This window comes from Pristis pectinata, chromosome 14 (genome assembly GCF_009764475.1).
Source record: "Pristis pectinata isolate sPriPec2 chromosome 14, sPriPec2.1.pri, whole genome shotgun sequence".
In the NCBI taxonomy this organism is placed as follows: domain Eukaryota; kingdom Metazoa; phylum Chordata; class Chondrichthyes; order Rhinopristiformes; family Pristidae; genus Pristis; species Pristis pectinata.
In genome coordinates, this window is record NC_067418.1 from 13,405,497 (window position 1) to 13,418,373 (window position 12,877).

General features: G+C 42.4%; 1 protein-coding gene across 5 annotated transcripts in view; it reads left to right on the plus strand.

Annotated features, from left to right (window-relative positions):
* Positions 1–12,877, plus strand: part of nav2a (neuron navigator 2a) — a 755,574-nt gene that overhangs the window by 395,769 nt on the left and 346,928 nt on the right. The gene's annotated exons all lie outside the window — the stretch shown is intronic.

Here is a 12,877-nt window from a genome sequence, read left to right on the forward strand (position 1 = left end):
TCAGAAGGGGCTCTAAACAGAGTCCTGGCTCCCTTCCAGTTGTATGAAAAAGATACCGAGACATTACTTTATAGAAGTAAGGGGAGATCTCCCTGTGTCCTGTGGCAATTTTTAACCTCAACAACACATTAAAGCAGATTATTTAGTCGTTACCATATTGCTTCCAGTGCGAGCATTGGCTGCGCTGTTGCCTGTGTGGCAACTATGACCACTGTGGGACATGCTGTTGGTGGCTGCTTCTGTTAATTTTATCAGGGATCACTGGCTTTGAGCCCAACAAAGTTAAAATAATATCCACAGTTGAAATGGTAAGCTAAATTGAGCTAATGATTTGACTTCACTGATGTTATTTCAGGGATTGGTGTGGCCAGGATCGATAGCTTTTGAATGACAGTCGATGAATGTACAAGATTTCATTTGTCATGCCAACTTAGAGCACTACAGCGCAGTACAGGCCCTTCGGCCCACAATGTTGTGCTGACATTTTATCCTATTCTAAGATCTATCTAACCCTTCCCTCCCACATAGCCCCCTATTTCTCTATCATTCATGTGTCTATCTAAGAGTGTCTTAGATGTCCCTAATGTATCTGCCCCTACAACCTTTGCAGGCAGTGCATTTCACGCACCCACCACTCTTTGTGTAAAAAACTTACCCCTGACCTCCCCCTTATACCTTCCTCGAATCACCTTGAAATTATGTCCCCTCGTGTTAGCCATTGTTGCCCTGGGAAAAAAATCTCTGACTGTCCACTTGATCTGTGCTTCTTATCATCTTGTACACCTCTATCAAGTCCCCTCTCCTCCTCTTCCTCTCCAAAGAGAAAGGCCCTATCTCGCTCAACCTATCCTTATAAGACATGCTCTCCAATCCAGGAAACATCCTGGTAAATCTCCTCTGCACCCTCTCTAAAGCTTCCACATCCTTCCTATAATGTGGTGACCAGAACTGAACACAATACTCCAAGTGTGGTCTGACCAGAGTTCTATGCAACATCACCTCATGGCTCTTGAACTCAATACTCCAACTAATGAAGGCCAACACTCCATACGGCTTCTTAACAACCCTATTGACCTGTGTGGCAACCTTGAGGGATCTTCTCAAACTGGCAGTAAGAAATTGGGACATGAAGTAGGCATTATTTTTCATATATTCTTTTTCCTGTTATTCATTTGTGTGCTCTCTAATGAATTCCACATCATCTTGTATATACAGGGTACGGGAACAAAACTAAACTCAACTAACTCCTTGACTGTTGTACAGTCAGAGAAACAATCGTTTACTCAAGATCTTCTTTGCTTGTCCAACGTACTACCAGTGAAGCCTCCAATTAAAAACACCCTTTCATTCTGACTCATGCCACATTGTTGAATTTTCCAATTGCCACCGGATCCACTCTGTAACCAAAACCAGCTGGTTCCACCTCTAAAATATTACCTTTCTTCATCTGTCCTCTGCTGCCTGAACTCTCATTCTTTGTTAACTCAAAATGTGACCATCCCAATGCTTTCTTGGCCCCCTTCAGAACTTCATCTCCTACTAAAATCTATTCCTGGTACCCTAGCTTGTGCCAAGCCTGTTCACTTATTCACTTTGATGCCCAGTCCCACCATACCTTGATTTTTAAAATTCTTATCCCTTTTTTTAATCCTGCCAAAGTCTTGTCCTTCCTATAAACTTCTCTGGACCTATAACTCTATAGGATTTCCTTGCTTTCCGTATTCTGGCCGTATTCTTGGAATCTAACCTTTAAAAAAAAAGTGTTAGCTTTGTTTTGATTCTTTCAAGTGACTTTGATGTCTCATTTAATCAAACTGGTAGTATTCCAGACCAAGGTATCTGTGAAGCGGACTTTGTAAGGCAAGTAATGGGTTAAGTGAAACACTTTTTGCTGCAGGAATCTGCACAGCAACAACATTCAGAAATAAAAGAAGGAAAAACTATCCTGCCTCCATCCTGGCTGCCTGATGTACTCAGATGGATTGGTGATTGTTCAATAAAGTGAGGAAGTGACTTGGCAACTCCTGAGGGTATTGGGGCAACCTCATTGTGCATCACCCATTTGTTGGTTGGACTTCAGAGCAGCAGAGTGTTCCAACAGCACAAAACACCTGTTCTTGTTTTTGCTTTAAAAACAATGGAAACATGTGCAACTCAGAAATTTTCCTCACTGACTAATAATAAGGTAACCATTGCCACGTTTCCAGTGAATGAGTGAGCACAGGCTGGTTGCTTACAAGGTGAATGAAAAATTAGATCCAAAATGTACTTCCGTTATCGAGGGAGAAATTCAGCTTACTGTCGAGCCCTTAGGATCATACAGCCCTTCGTCCCAACACATCCATGTTGATCATTAAGCTCACCTTTACACTCATCCTTAACTAATTCCATTTTATTCACCTCACATTCCCATCAACTCCTCCCAGAATCTACTACTCACCTGCACATCGGGGAAATTTACATTGACCAATTAACCAACCTGCATGCCTTTTGGATGTGAGAGGAAACCGCAAGTTAATCTGTCACAAATAAAAGCAGAGAACGCTGGAAATATTCAGCAGGTCAGGTAGATCTGTGGAGAGAGAAACCAAGATGATGCTTCAGGTCGATGACCTTTCATCAGAACTGCCACAATACTAATACAGGGGTTTAATATTCTGGCCATTTTTAGGAACCTTGTGTAAAATGTAGGGGAAATGGGTAGAGGTCACTTCCTGTAGGTTCCAACTTGTCAAACTAGGCCTTGAGTGAGCTCATCAGAAGTCACTAAAGGGATTGTTGGAGACTGCTCAAGATGTGGCTATGCAATTTTTTTTTAGTTTTTTGTGTGGAACAAGAGCCCACTGCTGGACTGTGTTCACCATCTTGCTGCTTCACTTCCCCCTCCTCCTTCCCAAGGTGTTGCCTGAGGACTGACTTGGTGCAAGAGCAAATCAGAATCTAATCTTATTCTGAAAGTACAAGAGACTGCAGATCCTGGAATATGGAGCAACAAACAATCTGCTGGAGGAACTTTGGAGCAACACACACAAAATGCTGGAGGAACTCAGCAGGTCAGGCAGTGTCTATGGAGGGAAATAAACAGTCGATGCTTCGGGCCGAGACCCTTCATCATCATCTGAAGGGTCTCGACCTGAAACGTCAACTGTTCATTTCCATCCATAGATGCTGCCTGACCCACTGAGTTCCTCCAGCATTTTGTGTGCATTGCTCCAGATCTCCAGCATCTGCAGTTTCTCTTGTGTCTCCATTTTGTTGGAGGAACTCAGCCCTGATTCAGGGGTTCGACCCAAAATGTTGACAATTCCTTTCCTCCCACAGCTGCTGCGCGACCCACTGAGTTCCTCCAGCAGATTGTCTGATCTTATTCAGCCAGTTTTAAGCAGTGGATGATCTCCTGCTTATTAAATGTTTACAAGGGTAGCTGGAAATCAGCAGGTTAAGCTGGATCTGTGGTGACTCAAGGCCGGATGCCACTGCCAAGAAAGCTCACCAGCACCTCTACTTGCTCAGGAGGCTAAAGAAATTTCGCATGTCCCAGTCGACCCTTATAAATTTTTATTGATGCACCATGGAAAGCATCTTATCTGGATGCATCACGGCTTGGTATGGCAACTGCTCTACCTGTGAGCCCAAGAAACTGCAGAGTGTTGTGGACACAGCTCAGCACATCACAGAAACCAGCCTCCCCTCCATGGACTCTGTCTATACTTCTCGCTGCCTCAGTAAACAGCTAGTGTGATCAAAGACCCCATCCACCCTGGACATTCTCTCTTCTCTCCTCTCCCATCGGGCAGAAGATACAAAAGCCTGAAAGCACGTACCACCAGGCTCAAGGACAGCTTCTACCTCACTATTATAAGACTATTGAATGGTTCCCTAGTACGATAAGATGGACTCTTGGCTTCTCAATCTACCTCATTATGACCTTGCACCGCACTTTCTTTGTAGCTGTTACACTTCATTCTGCATTCTATTATTGTTTACCTTGTACTGCCTCAATGGACTGTGCAATGAATTGATCTGTATGAACGGTATGCAAGACATGTTTTTCACTGTACCTCGGTACATGTGACAATGATATTCCAATTCCAGCGTCTTTTCATCAGAACTGTGAAAAAGTTGGTCGTAGCTTTGATGGATGGTAATTTGTCCCTCAATGTCTCCTGCCTTCTACCTTCACAGCTCTTCCCGTTTGTTCTTTCCTATACTGACCTCCCAACCCCCACTAACTCTTTTTCCACATCTGAAACTTGGCTTAGCTCTAATTATTTTCCAGTCCTCACTATTGTTTCTGCCTGATCTGAATGTTTCCAGTAACCACAGCACTTTGCTTTTGTATTTCTGTACTGCATTGCTTTTCATTGACCCTTTAGGAAAATGTGCTTGTGAGCATACCTGCTAAGGACTAATTCTATTAATTATGAGGAGTTGGGCTCAGTCCCCGTCTCAGTGTTGTCATTTACTCATGAAGATACTGGTGAATGGCTAATCATCTAAATGAACAAGGGAAGGTACTGTATTTATGAACTAACTTAGAGTGTGCAAAGCAGCATTTCTTATTGGGGCAGTCATACTGATGGTTGGTATGTACTCTCTAGTATCAGGCTTGCAGAATGAATACTTGGTCAAGATACCAGGTAATTGGGGTGAGCCAGAGAGGGGGAGAATGTTATTTTTATGCAAAATAGATGGTTGTGGAATTCTTCTGGAACTTGGAACTTCCTGAGACTGCAAAATAGTTTATTGTGTATTGACTCTTCAATATATCTAGGTGGCTGCCTTGATTATTTTAACTACTGCCCACACCTAATGATGTGGCACTTCAGCCTTTGCCTTGCATGTTGAATCCAGACATTCCCATGTTGAGCAATTCATACCACTGTGAGGCAACAAGTTGAGAACTATTTGTTGTTTCTGGGGAAGGAGCGAATATGCTTGACTTTAATTTGGTTGGCATATTTATGAGTAATCTGCATTATTGTCTCAAGGTATATATGCACATCTGTATTTAAATTAAGACTAAAATTTCGGTTGAATTTGGCAAAATGTATAAAATGCAGGATGACCCCTGTTTTTGACTGGGTGTAGCGATTAGCGTAATGCTATTACAGCGCCAGTGACCCTGGTTCAATTCTGCTGCTGTCTGTTAGGAGTTTGTACGTTCTCCCCGTGTCTGCATGGGTTTCCTCCGGGTGCTCTGGTTTCCTCCCACATTCCAAAGACATACTGGTTTGGAAGCTGTGGGCATGCTATGTTGGCGCCGGAAGCGTGGCGACACTTGTGGGCTGCCCCCAGAACACTCAATGCAAAATATGTATTTCACTGTGTGTTTCGATGTACGTGTGACTAATAAAGATATCTTATCAATCCTCACACTGCTCAAGTGGAGTCTGTTTCTACTTTCATTTACATTTGCAAAATGTAGCAGAATCTATTTGGTTGTGCTGTTTCAGATATTCTAGCCTTCGGTTTATACACAGCAAGAAATTAATCTTGCACTAATTGGATTCACATTTTGTAATATTGAAGCAAGCAAATGAACCACTGTTGTAGTGTTCCTCTCTCACTCCCGTTGCCACAGTTTATTGTTAATGGCTAAATGCCCTTGAGAAGCTGGTGGTGAACTATCTTCTTGAGATGCTGCTGTCCTTCTGGTGAAGGAACTTCCACTGTTGCTGTTGGGAGGGAGTTTCAGCAATTAGACCCAGTGACAATGATATTATTCCCAAGCTAGGATGGCATGCTAATTGGAGGGGAACCTGCAAGTGGTGGTGCTGCCATGTGCCTGCTACCCTTCTCCCTCCAGGTGAGGGAGGATTTTGCAAGGTTGACTGTGCTGTGAGCAACTGTGCAACGTCTACATTTATTGTTGAGGTCAATCTAATTTTATCCTTTTTCAATGTTAATTGATTAATTACAGTACAGCACATAATGGCCAGACCAGGTAAAGATGCCAAGCTGTTCTCCCTGAAAAGCATTAGTGAATCAAATGGGTTACTATTGCAATCCACTAGTTTTGTGGTCAACATTACTAAAACTAGTTGTTGCCTTATAAATTTCAGAATATTAACTGAATTGAAATTCCACAGCTGCCTTGGTGGAGTTTGAACGGCATCTCTGGATTGTTTATCCAGACTTTTGGGTTATCTGTTTGGTTACTTAACCACTGCATAACCCTCATATTCTACCCACCCACCTCATTCTGCCTTGTTTAACCCTACCATTTCCTTCCTGGTTGTACCTGAGGACGTTGCTTGTGTTGGTGAGGCTGCTTCAGGGGCAGCAGTGACTCGAGTTGGATTTGTGAGTCCTGGAATCCCATTTATGTAACAAGCCATTAAGTTCAATATTAACAGTGGCTTATTGCCTGGTATAGGTAGGTGCCTTGGTCACCCTGAATGGGCCGTTTCTAAATGGTGCTTGTGTTAATGAGGCAAAAAGGAAACCAACCTTATTTTGCATCATTGTCCCTGAATCAATGGGCTGCAGGTTTTAATTTAATTTGTTTATTGTAGTTTAATGATTATGTCAATGGACTAACAATCCAGAGATTTGTCTTGAAGATCTTGGCCATGAGTTCAAATCCCACCATGGCATTTAAAGTTAAATTCAATTCATGAGATAGTTAAGTTGGAAATAATATAAAATCTGGCATCATTGATGGTGTTAATGAAACTGCTGTGTTTTTGGAAACTACTAGAAAATCATATCCCATTCACTAATGCCCTTCACTAATACCCTCCCTATGTGAGGCCAGATCAAAGCTGCAGTTGAAATTTGTCATTGTATTAAGTGCATGGATATAATAGTGGCTGTTTATTTTATAACCCTTCCACGATTCATTCCCACTGACTTCAGTGGAAATGCAGTTCAATACAACAATGTTAAAAATGTCTGTTCAGTGCAAGTGAAGGAAGGTTAGCTTTTAACTCCTAGATTAATTTGTAAAAATGAACTTCAAATATGTAATGTTTTTATTATAGATTTCCAGCACCTGCAGTTTTGCTTTCCAATATACAGTGATTGGCAATGCAAGACATACTCCTGTATACAATTACTAATAGTTAGGCCCACGGGGCTCCACATCAAGGAGAAGCAAAGAATTCAGAGGATAATTTCATCCTACAACATGCTGTGATCAGCTGACTCAGCAGAAATCAGGAATTTTTTTCACCTGCTGCGTCATTCAGTCACACAATGTCTTTATTAATTGTGGCATCTGGAGAGCTCAGCAAAGTGCTTTCAAAGAAATGGTTCAATTTGGCTAAAGTATCTTGGGGGGAGGGGGGAAGCTATCAGCTGAAAAAAACTTTACACACAGTGTCACCCAAGTCACATTGCTATTACTGTGTGCGACTCATCATCCATCATCATGGAACTTGTAGTAATCCAAGTAAATGACTTAGGACCGTCTCATCTTCCCTGATATAGGGATAGTTTCGAACTTTACATTCCTTTGTTTAACCCCAGTGATATCAGGCAGCTGAACCAAGCTTAAACATATTAGTTATTTTCTTTTGAAGTAAGAGATCTTCAGTAGTGGAAGCAACGCATCTTGTTCTGACTAGTTCAATAAGCTTTGGTTGCCAAGGCAGGAAGACCAGGCTCCCATCCCTCATAGGAACTGAGACAACCTTCTTGCATTGATTTGGAGCAGTCAAGATGCCAGAATGAAACTCTAAAGCCATTCATTAACTCTTTCTGCCTCTCATCTAAAACCAGCTAGTAGAGCTACAGCCTCACAGCTTCAACAACCTAGGTTTTATTCTGATCTCCGGTGCTGTCTCTGTGGATTTTGCAAGTTCTCCCCGTGACAGTCCGGGTTCTCTCTGTGTTCTCCAGTTTATTTCAACGTGTGGGTTGATATATTAATTGGCCAATTACTTCTAGTATGATGAGTGGTAGAATCTGGAGGTAATTTTTTTTTCAGCACGGAACAGACCCTTCAGCCCACAATCTTGTGCCGACATAGCTAATCCCTCCTACCTACAGATTGCCCGTATCCCTCTATCTTCCTCTCATTCATGTACCCATGCAAGCCCCTCTTCATAGCCCCAAATGAATTTGCCTCCACCACCCTGTCTGGCAACGCATTCCAGGCATCCACCACCCTCTCATAAAAAACGTACCCCTCATGTCTGTTTTGAACCTACCCCCTCTCACCTTAAATGCATGCCCTCTGGTATTGGATTGCTCAATAATGGGAAAAGGACATTGCTTGTCCACCCTATCTATGCCCCTCATAATTTTATACACTTCCAACAGATCACCCCTCAGCCTCTGCCACTCCAGAGAAAAGACCCCAAGTTTGTCCAGCCTCTCCTGATAGCCCATGCACTCTAATCCAGGCAGCACCCTAGTAAACCTCCTCTGCACCCTCCCTAAAGCCTCAATATCCTTCCTATAGTGAGGTGACCAGAATTGCACGCAATACTCTAAATGCGGCCTAACCCAAGTTCTATATAGATGCATCATGACTTCTGTACTCAATATCTCGATTAATGAAAGCAAGCATTCCATAAGCCTTCTTGACCACCCTATCTACCTGTGTAGCAACTTTCAATGAACAATGGACTTGCACCCCAAGGTGTCTCTGCTCTTCAACACTGTTAAGGGTCTTGCTTTTAAGAGTGCACTGCCTCTTGGCATTAGTCCTACCAAGGTGCAACACCTCACATTTATCTGGGTTAAACTCCATATGCCATTTCTCTGCCCACATCTGCAACTGATTAATAGGAATATGGGGAGAATAACATGGAATTAGTAGAGAAGAGTAAATGGGTGTTTGATGGATGGCATGGACTCATTCGACTTCAGGCTTCATTTCCATAAACAGTAAAAGGACAAGATTGCTGGTCCAGATGAAAGTGTGTATTACTCCCCTCATATTCAGCTGCTGCTGCTGAGCAATCCTAAACTCCTGCTCTCTTTAGTGCTTAAAAGCTAGTAGATCTTAAGACTTCTTAAAAAAAATTGGAACACAGAACACTACAGCACAGTATCAAAATCAGGTTGATTATCACTGACTTTGTATGTCGTGAAATTTGTTGTTTTGCGGCAGCAGTACAGTGCAAAGACATAAAAATTTACCATAAATTACAAGATAAATAAATATTGCACAGAAACGGAATAACGAAGTAGTGTTCATGGGTTCATGGACTGTTCAGAACTCTGATGGCGGGGGGAAGAAGCTGTTCCTAAAATGTTGAGTGTGGGTCTTCAGGCTTCTGTACCTCCTCCCCGATGGTAGTAATGAGAAGAGGGCATGTCCTGGATGGTGAGGATCCTTGGTGCAGGATGCCGCCTTCTTGAGGCACCACCTCTTGAAGATGTCCTTGATGGTGGGGACGGTTGTGCCTGTGATGGAGCTGGCTGAGTCGACAACTCTCTGCAGCCTCTTACGATCCTGTGCATTAGAAGCTCCATACCAGGCTGTGATGCAACCAGTCTGAATGCTCCCCATCATTCATCTATAGAAATTTGCAAAAAACTTTGGTGACACAGCAGATCTCCTCAAACTCCTAACAAAGTAGAGCACTGGTGTGCCTTCTTCGTGATGGCGTCAATGTGTTGGGCCCAGGACAGATCCTCTGAGATGCTGACCCTCCAGGAACTTGAAGCTGCTCACCCTTTCCACTGCTGACCCCTCAATGAAGACTGGTGTGTGTTCTCCCGATGTCTCCTTCCTGAAGTCGACAGTCATTTCCTTGGTCTCAGGAACAGGTCCTTTGGCCCACCCTGTCTGTGATATGCACATGGTGTATATCTCTCTGTCCTCTGTCTGTATGGCATCTCTAAATACTTATTAAATGTTGCTATCGCATCTGCTTCCACCACCTCCCCTGGCAGCACGTTCCAGGTACCTACCATACTCTGTGTAAAAAGTCTTGCCTCATAAATCTCGTCTAAATTTTCCCCCCTCACCTTAAAGCTATGACCTCTAGTATATGACTCTTCCACCCTGGGAAAAAAGAATCTTACTATCTACCCTCTTTGTCTCTCATAATTTTATATGCTGGTATCAGGTCACTCCAGAGGATACAATCCAAGTTTGTCCACCCTCTCCCTATAACTCATACACTCTAATCCAGGCAACATCCAGGTGAACCTCTTTTGCACCCTCTCCAAAGCCTCCACATCCTTCCTGTAGTGCGGTGACCAGAATTGCACAGAATACTCAAATGTGGCCTAATTCAGTTTTGTACAGCTGCAATATGATTTCCCAACTTTTATACTCAACAGTCCGACCAATAAAGGCAAGTATGTCGTGCGCCTTCTTTCCCATCCTATCTCCTTGTGTTGCCACTTTCAGAGAGCAAGAGACTTGCACCTCAAAATCCCTCTGTATATCAATACTCCTGAGCATCCTGTCATTTGCTGTATACTTTCCTCTGTCATTTGACCTTCCGAAGTGCAACACCTCACACTTGTGCAGATTAAACGCTATCTGCCATTTCTCCTCCCATATTTCCAACTGATCTTCATCCTGCCTTATCCTTTGACATCCTTCCTCACTATCCACAATCAACCTACTAATCAACCCACCTGCATTTTTATCCAAATCATTTGTATACATCACAAACTGCAGGGGTCCCAGCACTGATCCCTGCGAAACACCACTGGTCACAGACCTCCAGTCAGAGTAACACCTCTCCATTTGTACCCTCTGTTTTCTATGGCCAAGCCAATTTTGAATCCAATCTTCCAAGTCTCCCTGTGCCTCCATCTTCCATGGCAGCAAATTTTCTAATGAACCAGATAAGTTGAAAGGGAGTGCAGGCCAAGTGAGTGGAAAGAGAACGTGGCAAACGTTACCTGGTGAGTCAAATCACACTGGAGGTGGATTTCATGTGTCGCATTCCTGTTGGGGCAGTTTTATGTTGGAAAAAGGGTTCTCAGGCAAACAAAAAAAATCATTGGGATTTCCAAATAGTCGGATAGCAGATTATCGGAGTTTTACTGTAAATGGAGTTTGTGTGACCATTGATCATCAAGTTCTGAGATGTGGCAGAGATCAGCAGCCGCAACCTCGATTCTGAAAGCTGGAAGTGTCCCTGACTTTGACCTTGACCTCCAGGGGTAAAGCAATTATGCTGCTATATTTGAGGTCACAGGTCTTACAAAGAAAGCAGTTTAAGTGTTAGCCCTTTAAATTACACGGCTTCAAGGGAAATGGGCACAGTAAAAGCTGATTGTTCCGTTAGTCATTTTACAGACCAGTGAAGTTGAAAATCACACTGGAGATGAATTTCATGTGTTGCATTCCTGTTGACATTGGGGCAGTTTTATGTTGGAAAAAGGGTTCTCAGGAAAACAGAAATCCTGCCAAAAAAGCAAGCATCAAATTTCTCGTCACGACTCGATATTACTGTCCTCCAGTCAATTTTCACTTGCACAACACCATGTTTTAAGAGTTGTGAGGAGGAATTTCTGGAGTGTTACCTCTTCTCAAACTTACAGATTCAGTATGAAGCCCCAGTCTTAACAGGCTGGGAAACGAGACTTTTACTGTGTTAAATCCTCAGCTGAATGAACACATCCATCATTTAATAATGCTGTCAGGCAAAATTTAAACTGTTGTTGAGATTGGTGGTATTAGGATTTGTGGTTTACTACTGTATTTATAAATCGTAGTGAACTAGACTAAACAGGACAGTAGCCGTACTGAAGGATCTGAATGTTCAGCTGTAATTCTCTTTCTCTTATCTTCTAAAGCACAGCTCATAGTCAGAATTTCTTTTATGATTTATTCATGTTACTAAATACCATGGCCAGTTGTCAAGTTGCCAGTCTCCGTGTCTCGCTAAGCCAAATAACCTTGTGTTTAGTCAAAGATTACATTTGTGAATCATCCAAAGATGAGTGTATATACCTTTTGACAGCTTTTATTCTCCCAATAGTCCAAAGCGAGGCAACTTAAAAGTAACTTTTAAAGAGTCCTTAATGCACACTAGTATTTGTCTGCAGTCTTAATGCTGGTGCCCAAATAATTCCAGAAGTATTGTTTTTCAGTCAGTTATAAAGATGAATAGAGCAGAGTTTCTGCTTTGGATTTTATTGGTGATTTTTACATATTTGGTCCCAAATTGGGTTAGTTTAAGAAGAATGTTTTTTACTTGAATTTCTACTCAAAATTAATTGCGTATTGTTCAACATAAAACCTGTGATGCATTGGTCCAATTTTTGTATGTCTTTTTTGAAAGATTCTGCTTTAAGAACATTCCTTGAGAGGAAGAGTGACAAGTTGGCCCAAGGGGCAAGGGTAGGTGTGGGGCAGTGGAAGAGGCACAGCGACTGCCCCACCCACCCAGCCAATTAGCACTTTAAGGAAGTGCATAGGCAGTATAAGTGTGCAAGACACAGCTGAAGTGCCCTTCCAAAAGATCTGCTCGCATCCCTTCCTGGTACGCAGCTGGACATGGGCTGATACTTCAGCCAGAGTGCCTAGTGCACCAGCTGAGTTACCTGATTTTAAATAACCCAAAATGACTTTAAATGTTTTGGTTGCTTTCTTGGTAAAGAAAATCAAATTTAAGAGCCTTTAAAATGCACTTATTAATTTATGTGCAGCTGGAGTCTGCTGGTCACTGGTAGTATTACCCCACATTGATGATTGATAGGATCTAGGAACGGTTTAGCTTTAAGCCCAATGTGTTTTTAAACTAGCAGTGAAGATTGTGAACACTCAATCTATTCTGAATGGAACTTTGTCCTGAAAATTAAATAATCCCTTACTCTGGCTCTGCTGATTTTGGGAGAAATTGCACAGGAGAACAACAAGGAAACTGAACAGATGTTTCAGCCCATTAAATTTTGATTTTAAGACACAAGAATTTGATTTCACAGCTGTCTTGTTACAAGACTTGTAATCAAC